The sequence below is a fragment of the Lissotriton vulgaris genome, chromosome 9, assembly GCF_964263255.1.
Source record: "Lissotriton vulgaris chromosome 9, aLisVul1.2, whole genome shotgun sequence".
NCBI classification, from domain to species: Eukaryota; Metazoa; Chordata; class Amphibia; order Caudata; family Salamandridae; genus Lissotriton; species Lissotriton vulgaris.
In genome coordinates this window covers 249381244-249398460 of record NC_141697.1, presented here as the reverse complement: position 1 = coordinate 249398460, position 17217 = coordinate 249381244, and the positions used below count along the sequence as shown (strand labels likewise).

Below are 17217 nucleotides of genomic sequence, written 5' to 3'. Positions count from 1 at the left end.
CTTCGAATCCAGATATTGCAACTGCTATTCCGTCTGACTATACACTGTATAGACAGGATAGGGTATTGGGTAGGGGCGGTGGAGTCGCACTTGTAGTTCATAGATCTTTTGCTTGTGCGATTTTACCATCATTACCTATCCCAGGCTGTGAATCGCTCGCCTTTTCCATTACTCTATCCCCTCATCAATCTTTTACTGGGCTCCTGATTTACAGACCTCCTGGCCTACGAGGTTCCTTCTTTAATGAGTTTCAATCTGTTGTCACCACGCTCTGTCTGAAGGTTGTACACTGTGTCGTTCTAGGGGATTTTAACATCCATATGGATGTTGAGTTAGACAATGATGCTATTAAAATCAAGGACATTACTGATCCTCTTGGTCTAACTCCTTACATCTCGAGTGCGACCCATGATAAAGGTCACACCCTGGACCAAGTGTTTTCCACCATTCCCCTTATTAACACCTGCTCCATACCTGTCCTCTGGTCGGACCACTCTTTGATCAGTTTTTTCATTCAGGGCAGAAGTAAATCATTGTGCATTAGTTCTAACCATCTAAGGCACCCCAGTAGACCGTATCATAAAATCACTCCCAAAAGCCTAGCTCAAGCGTATCAGGAACATCCCTGTTTTTTATCCGGTCATCTGGAGAAGGACCTGGATACGTTTCAGAAATGGCTGATCGAAAGGCTTGATGATCTTGCCCCACTTTCTACGCCCCTTCATCTTCCAAGCGTAGCTCCGCTCCTTGGTACTCAAAATCACTTGCTCTGGCTCGGCGTAACTGCAAGCTAGCCGAAAGACTCTGGCGGAAGCAATATGATGCGGAATCTAAGTCTGCATACAAATCTGCCATTAAGTCCTATCATGCCGATATTCTAGAGGCTACAAAGAATTATTTTGCAAACAGAATTGAGTCAGCTTCAAACTCTTGTAAAGAAATCTTTACTATCGTCAAAGAGTTTGTTTCTCCTAAATCCAGTACAGTACAACACAAATTCTCTGAACTTTGGGTAACGGAGTTGGCTACTTTCTTCACGACAAAAATTCAAATGATCCAAGAATCTTTCCCTCCCCCTGTTTTCAGTTCACCCCTCACAGTGTGTAACCCGTCGTCCCTTTTTTCTGACTCCTGTCCTATTTTATTCGAGTTTCCAATTCTCTCGGAATCTGCGTCTCTGGATCTCCTACTCAGGATTAAATCAGGCTCTCCTTTGGACCCTTGTCCGGCGACTTTTTTAGCCAGTAACGCCAATATTATGAATGTGTTAATTAATCCTGTTCTGAATCTGTCTTTGACTAGTGGTACTGTCCCGCCGGCCTGGAAGAAGGCAATGGTTGTTCCACTCTTGAAAAAACCTGGCCTTGACCCGGAAAAGCATGTCAACTACAGACCCATATCTCTCCTGCCCAGTCTAGCTAAAATCGTTGAGAAGCACGTCCATTCTGTGCTCTCCTCCTTCCTTGAAGACCATGGGTTATTCCATTCTACCCAGTCAGGCTTCCGCTCCAATTTGAGCACTGAGACCGCACTATTGGAAGTGAATGAAGCCATCAAGGAAGCTCTCGACTCAAGTGGCAGAGCTATGCTGGTGATGTTGGATTTGTCGGCGGCCTTCGACACCGTCCCACATGAGGCCCTCCTGTGGAGACTTTGCGAGGTCGGTCTCAGGGGGACGGTGCTGAGCTGGTTTAGATCTTACCTAGCAGGCCGTCGACAAGTGGTCTGGGCACCCCCGTACTCTGCTGAGGTGCCGCCGATGAATGTTGGAGTTCCTCAAGGGTCGGTGCTTAGCCGACCCTTTTCAACATCTTTATGACTCCATTGGCGGTGCTGGCGGAGTCTCTGGGTGCCCAGATAATATCATACGCTGACGACACCCAGCTGCTCTTCACCTGTAAAAAGGGCATGGAGTTTGATGGGGAGAGCATCCGTGGTTGCCTTGGGGCTGTTTTCAACTGGTTTCAGCGAAGCAGCCTCAAGTGCAACCCCGACAAATCGGAGGTGCTCTTTTTTGGCTGTCAAGTAGACCCGCCTTGGCAGGAATGGTGGCCAGTGAGCATGTCACCCCCTTCCGCTTCCTCTCTGGTTGCAAAAAATCTGGGGGTTAAAATCAACAACACCTTATCACTTAAATCCCAAATCACAGGTCTTACCAGTACCTGTTTTGGCCTGTTAAAAATGCTGCGTAAATTCCTTCCACTTCTCCCTCTGGTTCACAGGAAACTGACGGTACAGGCCTTAATTTGTTCCAGGCTTGATTATTCAAATATCCTTTACCTTGGCTTGCCTGACTACCTCCTGCACAAACTACAGGTAGTCCAAAATTCTGCAGCAAGGGCCATTTTTGGCTTACCCAGCCATGCTAGGGCCTCGGAGCTGCTTCTGTCCCTTCACTGGCTTCCTGTCAGGAAGCAGATTACATTCAAAGCTCTCATATTGGCCCATAAGGCACTCCACTCGGTAGGTGCCCGCTACATCCAGAAACGGCTTTCCTTTTACAAGCCATCTCGATCTTTGAGATCTGAAACTCTTGGCCTGGCAACTGTTCCATCCATTAGGAAAGTCAGGACAGGTGGTCGTTCGTTTAAGTATCTCGCCCCGAAACTATGGAATTCCCTTCCCGTCGAGCTGCGCCTCATTCCCAATCTACTGGCCTTTAGAAAGGCCTTGAAAACATGGCTCTATAATCAATAACTGTTATGTTCCCTGCTTTCCTTTTCTTTTCAGTCATGGGTCAGAAAGCGCCGGGACACTCCTCGGAGTAGCCGAGCGCTATATAAGACACCCATTAACATTAACATTAACATTAACAGCGTATCGTCCAGTATCTTTGTGTGTTCCAGCCGGAGACCCCCTAGCGTGTCCAGCTTGCTGCTAGCCACCAATTCGCCTACCCGTAATGCCCCTTAAAAGGCCAATGAAAAGGGGGCTCTGAATAAGAGTAACTCCCCTGATGAACTACAGGTGTCAGACAAGGCATTCAATAATGATGCTAGCCGTTCCAAACCTATCGGTTGTCTGGAATCAGTGGCAGGTATTTGCAGGCGCCGCCACCCCCTCAGTGCATACCGCAGTATGAAACTATTTGTTGGATCTTTGGCCCCTTTTAGCTGCGCAAAGAAAGAAATGGCCGCCCTGTGTCTGCTAGCTGTCGCTGCTGAGCGCCCTTCTTTATGTAATGTATCCATGTACTGGGTGAAATTCCCCTCTTGACCCCACTTCTCCGCCCAGTCCTGTCCCAAAAAGGAGCAATAAGACATGAAGGCCCCTTCGTAAGCCGTCCTGGTCCTGGGCGCTAGGCTAGCTGCCTCAAGGTTCTGTAGCTGGGGGCACCAATTTGCCAGAGTGTTGTTGGGAAGTATGCCGGTGCTGCATCTGCGGATGGTAGATGCTTCCTGAATACCTGCATCTTAAAGCGAGAGAGTGCGTCAGCTGCGTTATTCAAGACCCCTGGGACATGTTTGGCCCTAAACTGTACATTCAGTTTCATGCAAATCAGCACAATTTCCTTCAGGAGGCGAGTATAAACTTACACCGCGCCGCTTGTTGATTGATACATTCAACTACCGTCATGTTATCAGACCAGAAGATCACAGATTGGTTACACAAATGGTCAGGCCAAACTGTTAATGCAACCCATATTGGAAATAGCTCCAAAAAGCCGATGTTAGCTGTCAAGCTGCTTTCCTCCCACCAAACCGGCCACTGTTGGGCCACCAACTTGTTTCCAAGTATGGCGCCAAACCACACACTGCCCGCAGCATCGGTCCATAGACCTAACACAGCCGACGTAGTGGGGGGACCGCACCACACTACTCTGCCGTTGAAATCCTCCAGGAATGCCATCCATATGCGCATGTCCTGGCGAACCTCGGTCGACAATCTAGTGTAATGGTGTTTCTCCTGAAGGCCCGCCATGGCCTGCGAGATTGAGCGGGAGAAGGGGCGTGCCATGGGTATTATTCTTAGTGCGAAATTCAGCTGACCCACAGTCTGCTGTAGCTGCTGGAGCGTCACTTTCTCTTTAACCAAACATTGTTGTAGAGCTGCAATTCCAATTCTATGCCTAGAAATTCCAAAGATGTTGCTGGTCCTACCGTTTTTCCAGGCGCTAGCGGGACCACAAAAACCCGCATGAGCACGCAAAATTCCTGCAATGCCCACGCACAGTCCTGTGAGCCCGCTGCGCCCAGAAAAAGAAAGTCATCCAGGTAATGCATGACATGATGATGTCCAGTTGTTTGCCTCAAAACCCATTCCAGAAAGGAACTGAATTTCTCAAAGTAGGCGCATGAGACAGAGCAACCCATGGGCATACACATATCCATATAGAATTTCCCATGAAATGAAAAACCTAGCAGATGCTGATCCAGGAGATGCACTGGCAGCAGCCGAAAATCAGATTCAATGTCTGACTTGGCCATCAGGGCCCCAGGCCCAAGAATACTCAACATATCCACTGCCTGGTCAAAAGATGCATACTTAACACTACAAATGTCTTCATCTATAGTGTCATTTAATGATGCGCACCCAGGTGCTGAGAGGTTATGGATGAGCCTGTACTCGCCCTTCTCTTTCTTTGGGACCACGCCGAGGGGCCAGCAAACAAAATTAGGTACAGGGATGTCAATAAAAGGACCCGTTATCCTCCCCAGGCGCAGCTCTTTATCAATTTTTGTAGCCACCACAACTGGGTTGTGCCTAACTGACAGTTGATTCCTACATTCTGTTCTGGTGTCCTGGTATATCCCACCGCCGGGATCCTAAAGCCCTGTGAGAAACCTTCTTGCAGCATCCTCGCAGAGGCATGGTCTGGGTACCTGTTCAGCCAAGGAGTCATAGCCAGAATGTCAATGTGGTGAATGAGTGACCTGCCGGCCTCCCTCCCTAATCCTGCTTTTTTCTTCCCCTGTTTCCGGAGGAGTTACCTTTTGAGCGGCATGTTGTTTCCGGGTAGGAAGGGTGGCCACATATGGAACATGTGTGCTTGAACTTACAAGTGCCTGCTGCCCTGGTGCATCCACGTTTGTTAAAATCCCAGCACGCCCCTTTTTGCTCCCCACTGCCCATCACCTTCCCAGCCGTGTCACCCCCTTGTGCTGGCCGGAAGGGCTGCTGGGGTTTGGAGGGATAGCCTTTGTTCCAGCTTGGGCCTGCGCTCCCTGGTTGCCCGGCCGTAAACTGGCCATACTATGAAATAGAATCGACCCTATCCCAGGATAGTGTTTGGTCAAACTCTTTTGCTTTCCTGAAGGTCATGTCATATTTCTTCCACCCATCCCCTCCATATTTGTCACTGAAAGTTGTAATTCTACTCTGGTAACATGCCATCTCTGCCTTCAAATTTGGGGAACGCTCGGCCGTGATCGCCACAAACACAGAAAAGGCTCTAATCCAATTAATCAGTGTCTCCTCTACCCTGAATCTTGCCATTTGGCCCTGCCATTCGCTAGGTAACATCCAGTCCTTCTGCATCTTAGCATACTCCATTTCCCTGTTATCAACTAGCAAGGAAAAGATATTGACATATTTGCCGGCCCAGATCAGCTCCTTCACTCCTTGTGTAACATGCTGGGCCAGATTTTCCCTCCTGGAGGGTATTGTACCTTCCCTTAGTACCGGCAATGCCACCTCCTTACCACTTTCAGCGACTCCCGTTGGTACAACACTCTTGTCTTTTCCAGCGTTGCTGCCCGAACATGTTGCTTGACGAGGAATAGGCGCGCTTAGCACCCCCCTGCCAAACCTGGCACTCATGATCTTTGCTACTATTTTCTGTGCCTCTGCAGAGGGATCTTCCCCAGCCTCCTTGGCGCCCACCGAGGAAGGTAACATCCCCCCAATCCCCAACCAGGGGAGTACTGCTGCTATCTGTGCTGCCAGCTCAGGGGGCACCTGACCAACCCCAGGAGGTGCAATAACTGAGGTGGGGGATCCCATGTCACGTACCGGGGTAGGTGCCGGGTTCAACACTGGTACCATTGGAATTACTGCTGGGACCACCAAGGGCGCTATGTTTTCGGCCGGAGCCGGTGTCACCAGTAAAATTGTCGGGGTTAGAGGAGTAGGTATGGGTGCCACCGGCGGTGTAAGCACTCCCTCAGGGACCATCCCAGGTGACTCCCTACTACTTGTGGCTTGGGGACCCGACCACTAGCCCTCTTGGCCCTAACCCATTTAGGCAAAGCATCCAATTCCCCCCTGGGCTGTGGGGGCACTATTACTCGCTTGGGTCTCCCAGATGGCCCGGCCTGATCATCAAACCTCGGTCTGAGCTCCGCCACATTCTTACCTAACTGGTCCACTTTCCCCAGTCTTCTGTCCATAGCTGTCATCTTGCGCATCATGCCCTGCAGAATAAGCTCCATGCGGGAACGCTTAGCACCACGCCCACATTCCCCTTTTTGTTGCGATAGGTAAACAACCTACACTTATGCCACACTTGTGAGCACAATGTTCTCTTTTACCTGTATCAAAGTTGGAGGCACACAGGCTGGCTGTAAGCACCACGCAACTGTGAAGGCGACACATCAGCTAGCTTGGGTGTTGGGCGAGCGTACTCTAGCCCGGCGGCCTCCAGAAGCAGTGAAATGCAGGCCTGCCTGCGTCCTCTGTTATCCTATCCAGCGCTTACGCGACATCATACCAGCCGACAGATGCCACTTTTTACTGCACTCTGCAAAGAGAAAAGATATTAAAATACACTCAGGGCAACCAAGCGCAAACTCACTTACGCCTGGCTCTTGGTATTTTGGGCCCCTTACAATACACGAAAGGAGACAAGGTTATTCAGGCTCCCTTAAATAGATTGAATTTTAAAGCCCGTCAGTGCAGTGAGCCCAACAAAACCCCTTTTGCAGCACTTTTTTAAAGTGAAATTGGCCACCACCGATTAAACAAATGAAAAGCAGCACGAAGTGTACCAGGGGAAAACAGAAACGCGATGGAAACGCTCTGTAGCCCTCTTCACTTCAGAACTACTCAGCCTGTACGTAGTCTTAATCCCCTCATGCCCAAAAAACGTTCTTGCTAATCAATAAATACCGAATAAGAGCTAGTGTTTCACTACGGGTCTCCCATCCATGTACTGACCAAGGTGGACCCTGCTTCGCTCCCCAAATTGTGCTGACTGTCTACCAACACAGTGCGTTATTGCCCGTAATTTAAACCACAAATGCCACGTTACGAGCTCCGGAAAGGCACCCCCCCCCCCACATGCTGCCTTCTTCTGTAATGCCCACAGGTCTGAGATTGAACTGATGAGTTGGTCTCAGGGACCAATATTTATAACGTGTGCTAACCTTTGAAGTGGGGGAGTCTTCGAGGCTACCCTCTATCTGGCTCTGGAAAGTTCTTCCCTTCCCTTGCCAAGGCTCCAAGAAGTCTGGGGTGACAGACGACTAGTGTGAGGTTCCTTTGTGTGTGTTGTTGGTAGTCATTTGAAGTATAAGTTGCGTAGGGAACGGCTCCACCACAACCACCCTAGCAGGATGGCCCATCCTACTCATGTCTAGTTCCCTACTATCCACTGACAGGGCCCAATACTGCCTCCCGCGCTCACTCGGCCTTTTAAACCTTAATGGGAGCAGGCCAGTTCTCACTGGTCCGCCCCTCCTAGCTCCCCCCTTTGACCCGGAAGCAATCCAATTGCTTTCGGGTCAACGCGGGAGCCGGCACCAATCGGTGGTGAGGCGCGCCAGCCGCGTCATCAAGACGCGGCGAAGGGGCACGTCCCACCACTGAGGGTGCAGGTGAAGGGGAGATCCGGTGCCCCGCTATACGTGTGAAGGGCCGAGCAGCCCCCCCTTCCTTGCATGCTCCTCTGCTCAGCTGACTCCAGCAGACTACCATCCCTGTGATGGCAGCAAATCCTAGTAGGTTCCATATTGCGACCTACCTCATTAATATTCAAGTAGGTAGGTCTATTTGCGACCCAATAGGAATCACACATTTTGAAATCAGGGCCAGATTTCACTTTAGTTCATTAATAATAGTGATTACCAAAAAGCGATTTGCAAAAAATCGCTATTTGCTTATCGTTATTACTAATGTTAGTATACCTAGCCCCCAGGCCCAGATGTTCAAAAAGTCGGAATTGTGATTTCTGAATTATAATTCTTACTAAATCGCAATTAGAAAATCAAAATTCCTAATGTAAGAAAACATACAACTTGAAATTAGCGATTCCTTGTGGTTTGCATATTGACCTTCTTCATGAATATTAATGAGGTAGGTCGCAGTTTGTGACCCAACCCATTAAGAATTATCGCCATCAGATGGAGGGTGGCCTGCTGGGGTCAGCTGAACACCATGTCTGTGATTGATTGTTTTTTAATAAATCTTTTTTTTTTTTTAATACAGCCCGTTTTCCTTATAAGAAAATTGGATGTGTTTAAAAAAAATAACTTATAATTGGTCTGCTGGATCACTGTCTGCTCTTAAAAAATATTTGTGTTTACATTCTCAAAAGGGAAGGGATCCCTTGGAGACCCCTTCTCATTTGCGGATGGTTACCACCTCCTGTGAGCTTTTGGTAAAATGGGAATGTTTTGCGACCGTAATTTGGTCGCAAAACATTCATTCATACTACTTCAATTCTGTATTTGGAAGGGACACCCAATACACGCCCTTTCCAACTGCTAAGCCAAATTGTGATTAGGTAACAAGTAACCGAATCGCAATGTGGTATATGTACTTTAGAAATTGCTTTTTTATGGTTGACCCGTTTATGGCCGCAAAAAAGTTTTATACGTATGTCCCAAAGTCACTCAACGCGAAGAGGAGAACATACCATGCCCAAAACATCTTATTGAAGAAATATAACTAGTGACTGGCTGAACACCAGGACTAATTAAATGTTACAATTGTATTTATTGATAATTATATATTGTGTTAAGTTGTGGGAAGATGTAGGGTTGTGATATGAGTGTGTAGCCACACGATTACATATTTTAAAGTAGGATTCACATTCTAAAGTGAGAACTCTTAAATTTAATCGGTAGTTTGATATTCAGCATGAGGAACTGCTACACTGTCGTCTGTCAATACAAATATGTTTAATCATGTATCAGCCTCGCCTCGTACTTCCGACAGGGGGGTAGTGTTTGCAGATCTGCTATCAGGGTTCGCCCCACAACTTGATAACTTCACGGAGAGGTCCTTTAAAGATACAAGCTGTGTGAGCAGCGGCACAGCAGCCGGGTCATTTAATCCCGAGTTCTTCTTCCGGTATATTCTCCTCGGCTGTCAGCATGAGACGTGTACTGACAGCTAACCACATGCTGCCAGCTGGCTCCAGTCCAGTGCTGTATCCGAGGTAATATAAACTCTTCTCCTCGTGCACCTAGACACATACCTCCTACCTTGAGTAAAGTGGAAGGGCGCCCCTTATGCCAAGGGGTGGTGCAACTGCACCCTTCGTATCAGCATCAACACGTTTCAGCTAAAAATTCAAAAGCTGATTTGAGTACGCCTTAAAAATAGCCAATAGTGCGTGAAATACTTCAGCTCGTGTTTTGGAATTCGCGAACACCATGGCGCCTGGAGGGCTGCTGCGCCTACTGGGAGAGGAGACAGATTTCCTGCTGGGGTTGATATATCTGCAATAGGACAGGCGGCGCTTTCTATGGACCCTGACAGAAACCGCTCCCGTTTCCCCTCAGCCAGCCCACCTCTGTACCAATACATGCCGGAGCCGGGTGCTCTGCAGAGGGAGCGGCGGACAGGCCTGCGTCTTTAAGTGGCCGGCCGCCGGGGCTGCATGCGGTGACATGTTAGAGGACGTGCGGCTGCCGAGGCCCCTCCCTCCCCGGTCTCTGCCTCTCCCTGCCCCCGCCCTCCCAGGCAGCAAGACGGCTTCCGAAGGATCGGCCGCTCCGCGCACGGGCTGAACAGCGTCCTCCTGGCCGAGCAGCGCGCGGGTGAGTGAGGCGGGCATTCTGGGGGGGCCGGTGCAGGGGCGGCCGGTGCCAGAGCGGGGGCGGCCGGGGCGGCGGCGCTGCACGCGCCAGCGCCCGGAGCAGAGGCCGGCACTGATTGCCCCCGCAGGCCCGCTCCATGCCGCCCGTGCCTCTGACACTGTAGGCCTCGGAGGGCAGGGGAGGGAGCGCTACAGGCGTCTCTGGTGCTCGTGGCGCATTCTTGTGCTCTTCCCCTCCTCAGCTACAGAGACATTCCTTTCTCCTCCTCAGGGAGCTTGGGGATAAGCCGTGTCATCCTGGAAGTGGCTCCAGCTGCACCCTGTTTCTCCAAGGACAGATCCGCGTTATATCAATCTGTGTGTTGTGACTTTGCCCCTAATGTGCACCTGCTAATCGTTTAAATCTTGCAGGACTGTGTTAAGAGTTCTGTGTTTAGCAAGTCACCCACCAACTCTGTGTTTTTTTTTTCTCACACCCAGTGACATGAAATAAATGCATGAGTGTTCGGAGTGGTGCAATGTGAACGTTAAGTCATACTAGGCGAAGTTGACAGGTCTCCTCCTGTTCCAGATGCCATGTTTATGTGCTGTAAAATAAGTTCAGATACTCAGTACCAGATAATAGATGTCCATTGAAATCTCTGTTTTCAGCTACATCTCTTCTCTCCCTACATTATTCACCATTCTCGATTTTTCCTTGCACGATCTGCTGAGTATATGACTGATTTCTCCTTTTAGGATTAGCCTGCCAGAAAGGGCATGCACGACATTGTGGACATAGAAGTGGCTTCCAGACCCCTCCCACCCATTGCTTACGTTGGTTAGCTGTCCTGTCACTCTCATTTGGCTGCCTGTTATTCGTGTTCCAGCTTGTCAATCTACTGCTTGTCCCTTCCATGGGGCATAGCCTCTTGCCCATTTGTTTCACTAGCTGGATTCAGTGCTTCCACTAGCTTTTTAAGCACTTTAAACAAAACTTTTGGGTTAATCACTCCATGGAAATGCATGTTTTTTCCAGTAATGTTACTTGGGTAATTTTGTCCCCCACATGCCTGCTGTCCTAGCCCCGGCCCTTCCATGTTGCCCTCGCATGCCTCCCTCATTGCTTTCTCGCCTGCATGCTTTTCCCTGCCCCCTCATCTTTGCTCTCCTGTCCTTTGCTACTCCTCCCCACCCCTCTATCTGTGTAGTTTCTATATCGCCTTCCGTTGCTTCTCCTACCCACCCTCCATGTTGCTTCACCTACCTACCCTCCATGTTGCTTCACCTACCTGTGCCCTCTTCTCTCACCTGTTGCTCCCTTCCTTCTCAGTGGGGCTTCCCCCTACCAGCACCCCTTTTCTCTCTCGCCTGTTGTCTCTTCCCCAACTGCGACCTCTGTAAAGGGGGAAATTTCCTGACAGTGTTGACAACAGTGGGCCCGTACCTGCTGATGTCCCTCTTTAGCCTGGAGGTGTTAGTGTGGTGAAAAAGAAATTGCCACCCTATTATGTACTAGTTTGTGACTGCAAAATTGAGATTTTTTTTTTTTAATATCCTACCTCTTTAGACCGGTGAAGTAGCATCGTGGATTAGTGATTCTGCTCAGGGTTTCAAGTGGGATGAAAATAACTGGGAGGGGGGATCTCTCAAAGGGACGTGGCTGATGTAATTAAGGGCGTGGCCTAAACATACATAATCTAAATATCTGTGCTTAATATAGTGTGCAGCCCTCCTGGTATTTTGCTGCTTCTGTCATTGCATCCTGATACATAATATAACAAACTGTAGGTAATGGGATGTGCACAGCCTGTGTTTTTTTGCAATTTATCCATGCTCCTGGGTATCTCCCTCCTCCAGGGGAGTGTCCGACAATTCCAAGTGTAGCAGGACTATTACACCATAGTCCTCTCTCCCCGGGCACAAGTTGATGCAGAAACTTCAGCAAACGATGTTTGAACTTTTTCTGTTTAAATAATTTTAACTTTTACTTACAAATTTAGATTTATTGCATTATTCCAAATACATTTCTCGTGTTTTCTTCACACATTGATGTAGAAACATTTTCACCAAATTTTTAATTCTCCAATGCATTTCGGTGCCCCATGCACCTTCATCAGGGAAATCTGAAATCATACAAATAATGCATCTTATATACTGTACTTTTCATATTAATACATCATATTGGTAATTGCATTTCTGAAAACTCATATCTAGTCCTTTTAAGTGTTCACTTCAACATTTTCACTATCGTTAAAGTTCACCCTTGATACACAATGTCGGTTTGTGCCATAACCAAGTAAAAAGTTGTTACAATCAATAGTTCAACGGTAAATACAAACGCACTGATTATACGAAGGGGGTTATACTCTGAGAGTCCCTATGTGGTTAGTATTCTAAGTATGGCTCATACCGAACCAATTCCATGCCGCTAAATCGCTTGCGTCTCAAATTCTCTCTGATTCACCCCCTCGCGGTTCACATCCGCTCGCGCTTTAAATAAATGCAGTTTAAGTAAATAAATGCAATTGCGGGCGTCCGCTAATCCAAACATTTACCGGACCCGCCGGTTCTTACCTTATGTGCAACCGCTATCGTCCATGTCGAAAACACGGAACTGTTAGTTACGGAAGCCTGGATTGGCCTAATTTTAGCGTGCTAGCGTAACCTGCGCATGCGCATTGCCTAGCGAGTCTGTTGGGCTTTATTGAATGCTCTGTTGCAACTTTATGGATACTAACACTATATATGACAATGTCGCAATGTTTACCAAGCAATCTAAATGATCTAGCGCCTATATACAAGCCAGTTTCATGGAAAACGCTGTGCTAGCGTTTATATGAATGCTAACAAGGATAGTCGAAATTCAGTCCGATCATTTAACCCATGTGGTTTCAAACTCTGTAAATGATAGATCCAATAGTTTTCACGCTTAAGTAAGTTTTTTTTTGTTAATAGGGCCTTCTTTATGAGTCACTATCTCAAGTATGCATGCACGCAACTGACTTATGTGATGGTGTTTTTCTTTAAAATGAGTTGCCACCGTAGATTACAAGGATTCCAACCTTATGTTGCTTACTTAAGCGTGAAAACTATTGGATCTATCATTTACAGAGTTTGAAATCACATGGGTTAAATGATCGGACTGAATTTCTTTGCTACCTCTGAATTGTAGTATCATCCATAACAGATTGTTATCGTTGTACCTAATGACATTTTTCGACTATCCTTGTTAGCATTCATATAAACGCTAGCACAGCGTTTTCCATGAAACTGGCTTGTATATAGGCGCTAGATCATTTAGATTGCTTGGTAAACATTGCGACATTGTCATATACAGTGTTAGTATCCATAAAGTTGCAACAGAGCATTCAATAAAGCCCAACAGACTCGCTAGGCAATGCGCATGCGCAGGTTACGCTAGCACGCTAAAATTAGGCCAATCCAGGCTTCCGTAACAGTTCCGTGTTTCCGACATGGACGATAGCAATTGCACATAAGGTAAGAACCGGCGGGTCCGGTAAATGTTTGGATTAGCGGACGCCCGCAATTGCATTTATTTACTTAAACTGCATTTATTTAAAGCGCGAGCGGATGTGAACCGCGAGGGGGTGAATCAGAGAGAATTTGGACGCAAGCGATTTAGCGGCATGGAATTGGTTCGGTATGAGCCATACTTAGAATACCAACTACATAGGGACTCTCAGAGTATAACCACTTTCGTATAATCAGTTCGTTTGTATTTATCGTTGAACTATTGATTGTAACAACTTTTTACTTGGTTATGGCACAAATCGACATTGTGTATCAAGGGTGAACTTTAACTTTAACAATAGTGAAAATGTTGAAGTGAACACTTAAAAGGACTAGATATGAGTTTTAATTGATATGCAATTACCAATATGATGTATTAATATGAAAAGTACAGTATATAAGATGCATTATTTGTATGATTTCAGATTTCCCTGATGAAGGTGCATGGGGCACCGAAATGCATTGGAGAATTTAAAATTTGACAAAAATGTTTCTACATCAATGTGTGAAGAAAACACAAGAAATGTATTCGGAATAACGCAATAAATCTAAATTTGGAAGTAAAAGTTAAAATTATTTAAACAGAAAAAGTTCAAACATCGTTTGCTGAAGTTTCAGCATAAACTTGTGCCAGGGAGAGAGGACTATGGTGTAATAGTCCTGCTACACATAATATAACAAGAAATATTACACCTACAACAAGCCAGGACTGTTGGCGTTGTTCAATGGCTGTTAGTTGTATAAAATAAAAAAAAAAAAGTAACAACTATGGCTTCGTTGTGTATAATATTGAAAATGCTTCAGTTAAAAAATGATGACTGTGAAAGAGCTATAACCATTCTCTTTGAAGTTACCTCAAAGGCAGTGAAGTGTGGTACTGCTGCAGAGATCAGATTTATTTTTTCTCTGAGGGTGAGGGCAAAAATGCACTTTAAACAATGGCGGCCGGCACGGTTCGTGGGTGGTGGCATGGGGGAGGTTAAGAGGGCATGCGGGTCTCAAAAAAAAAAAAATGAAAAAACACCTTCCTGCTGTGTCCCGCGTTTCTGCTCCCGTCTTCCAGGAACATGAAGCACCCGGCACACAGGCTCCCCTGAGCAGTCACAATGCTGCACTGCAGCGTTGTGATTGATCTGAGCGCTTTAACACAACGCTTGGCCAAGGGCTGGAGGCTAGGCATGTTCTCCACGCAGGCTGTAATGCAGCCTGTATGGAGAACAGGGAAAGTGCGCATGACTGGTTTGGGCGGCCCGAGAGGGCTAACCAGTCATTGCGCACTTAGGAGGGTTGTACCCTCCTCCCCTGCTCTTCAGCCCGCCTGCCCGCTAATGCAAGCTGCCACGGCAGGAGGCCAGAATAAAATGATAATAACATTAGGTTATTATCTTATCTTTTCCTCTCTTTTCCTGCTTGAAGGCAGTGGGGTGACGCTCCTCCGCCCAAGCGTAGGAGGCGCGACTGCACTTAAATCCCTGATTCTGTCACAGACATTCACATGCAGTTCGTGGAACATGGGTTTAGCTAATGGCTGATGCATCTCCTTCCTTGCAAGGCTGATAACATCAGGTGCATTGAGTTTGGTTATTGTGATGCTTTTTGGAGTAGAGCTACTATGCTGCAAAATTGTGGCGTCAAGCACTATGTAAGCATTTTTTTTATTTTTATCTTTAACTTTCCATTTGCATTATTTGATTTGTGCATGAGTAAAGATTCAAGGCAGAGAGCTCGTGGAGAGCCTTGTATAAGGCTGTATGGTAAGATGTCACAGTTGCTGGTGATTGCAAGGAGATCCAACTACTTTTGTTTTTTCTGATGGAGGTAGGAAAAGTCACAGGTAAGAGATGGAATCAGGCATACTTTAAAGAAATATGGGTAATACTGAGTGTTCTTGCAAGCTTCAAAGTGCTCTTGATTTTTTTTTAGATGTTTGGAGCGCGGGAAGAATTGTTTGGTGGGGAATCTTGTGTGCAAGACTTATTTAGTACTTTAATAATTGGCCTGTGGTTTTGAACAGAACACCATCCTGCACTATGCAAATTTGTTGCTACATCGAACTTGCAATCACCAAAGAGCCTAAAATACATCCGATAACTCAAACCGGTTCTCATGGTTTCTTAAGGGACCTTATGACCTTCAACTGTGACACCTAGCTAGAAGAACTGAGGCGTATACTCTAAATGGAAACCTCAAGAGTCTAGGTAGTTATTGGTGGTCCTTCAATACATGGAGGTCGGCCAAGATGCCCAAGGTAGGCCTGTGACTCAACGTACAGGTGCCATACTGGGGCATGTAAACTTTGTGGCTATCAAATATTTAACACGTGATCAGTCGGCCAGAGGACATCACAATAAGTCCGATTAAGTAGCTGCTAAAGACAAGCTAACTAAAATTAAATGTGTTCTTATAAATGCCAGGTCCCTGATCAAACAAATCACTGAATGTGTGTTATTCCTAGATGAAAATAATATCAAAATTGCTTTTATCACAGAAACCTGGGCGGACCTTGCCTTGGGTCCTGAGTTGGCAAAAGCAACACCCCTAGGATTTCTATGACTTTACTTTGAATAGGCCTCAGAAGAGGGGTGGGGTCTAGCAGTCATATACCATAACACTATGAATCCTATTTTTCATCCAGCTTCCAACACTTTTTGCGAGGCACTTTCCGTTAACTTCACCTTGGAGCAATGTAAAAATTTCTAAGGGCTACTTCTCTATCGCCCTCCAGGCCCCAGAGCTGGGTTCTTGGAAACAATAGGCACTCTACTTGAAGACGGATGTGCTCAGAATCATTCGTGGTATTAGGGGATTTTAATTTTTTCCTCGAAGATACCATTAACCTTGATAGAATAATGGAGACTGGGGAACTGAAGCCGTTAGTGGAAGGTCCTACGCATCTTAAAGGGCATACTCTGGATGGGATTTATTCTAATAATCCTGATCTTGCCTGGCATAAGGCTCAACCCCTGGCCTGGTCCGATCATAGGGCCATTATTTTTAAGTTGCAGGAATCAAAAATCCCTAAATTAAATTCTAGGCCCACAAAGTTGTTGGAAAAAAGAATATGGAAGGATTTAGTTGGGGCCCAGCTAGAAGAGGAATTAAAGAGATCCGTTCTCCCACTCCAGCTGGAGGTGGATGAAGCTGTGGCGATGTACACAGACTGGCTAGATAAAGCCTGTAAAAAATTGGTCCCCGTTAAAAGATGGACCCCCAAGCGGGCCAAACCCTCTGCCCCTGGGTACTCAGACAAACTTAAATCTCAGAAACTGGTCTGTAAAAAACTCAAACGGGTCTGGAGGAAGGATTACAAAAAGACCAATAAAGAAATATACAAGCAAAGACTTAAATGTTATAAAGAACTGCTGCTGGAAACTAAAAAGCATTTCTACTCGCATGAATTTCTTCTAGCGAAGTCCAACGCCAAAGAATTATTTAAAACAGTTAAAAAACTCACCTCACGAAATACTCCTAAGAGTGCAAGTAGCCCTGAACTATGTAATAAGCTGGCTACTTTTTTCCAACATAAGGTAGAATGCATATATTCAATTTTTTCGCCAGCCCAGAAGGGAGGAGGAACTTTCCCTCTAGAAATGGTTCAGACAGGACCTAACATGGTGCCTGTATTTGATCATTTCATCCCTTTAGAAAAATCAGAAACTATTAAACTTTTGAACTCCTTACGCTCCGGTTCCCCCACTGACCCCTGCCCAGTCTAGATTCTGAAAACCATTCCGGAAACTATAGGATCTGCCTTACACCCCCTGATCAATAACATCTTTGCA

General features: G+C 46.6%; 1 protein-coding gene across 16 annotated transcripts in view; it reads left to right on the top strand.

Annotated features, from left to right (window-relative positions):
* Positions 1-9844: 9844 nt before the first annotated feature.
* KTN1 (kinectin 1) overlaps positions 9845-17217 on the top strand; it is a 467921-nt gene continuing 460548 nt past the window's right edge. For all 16 annotated transcript variants that reach the window (XM_086937462.1, XM_086937458.1, XM_086937457.1 and 13 more), the window contains exon 1: positions 9845-9923. The gene's annotated coding sequence lies outside the window, so the exon portion shown is untranslated. The remainder of the gene's footprint in view (positions 9924-17217) is intronic.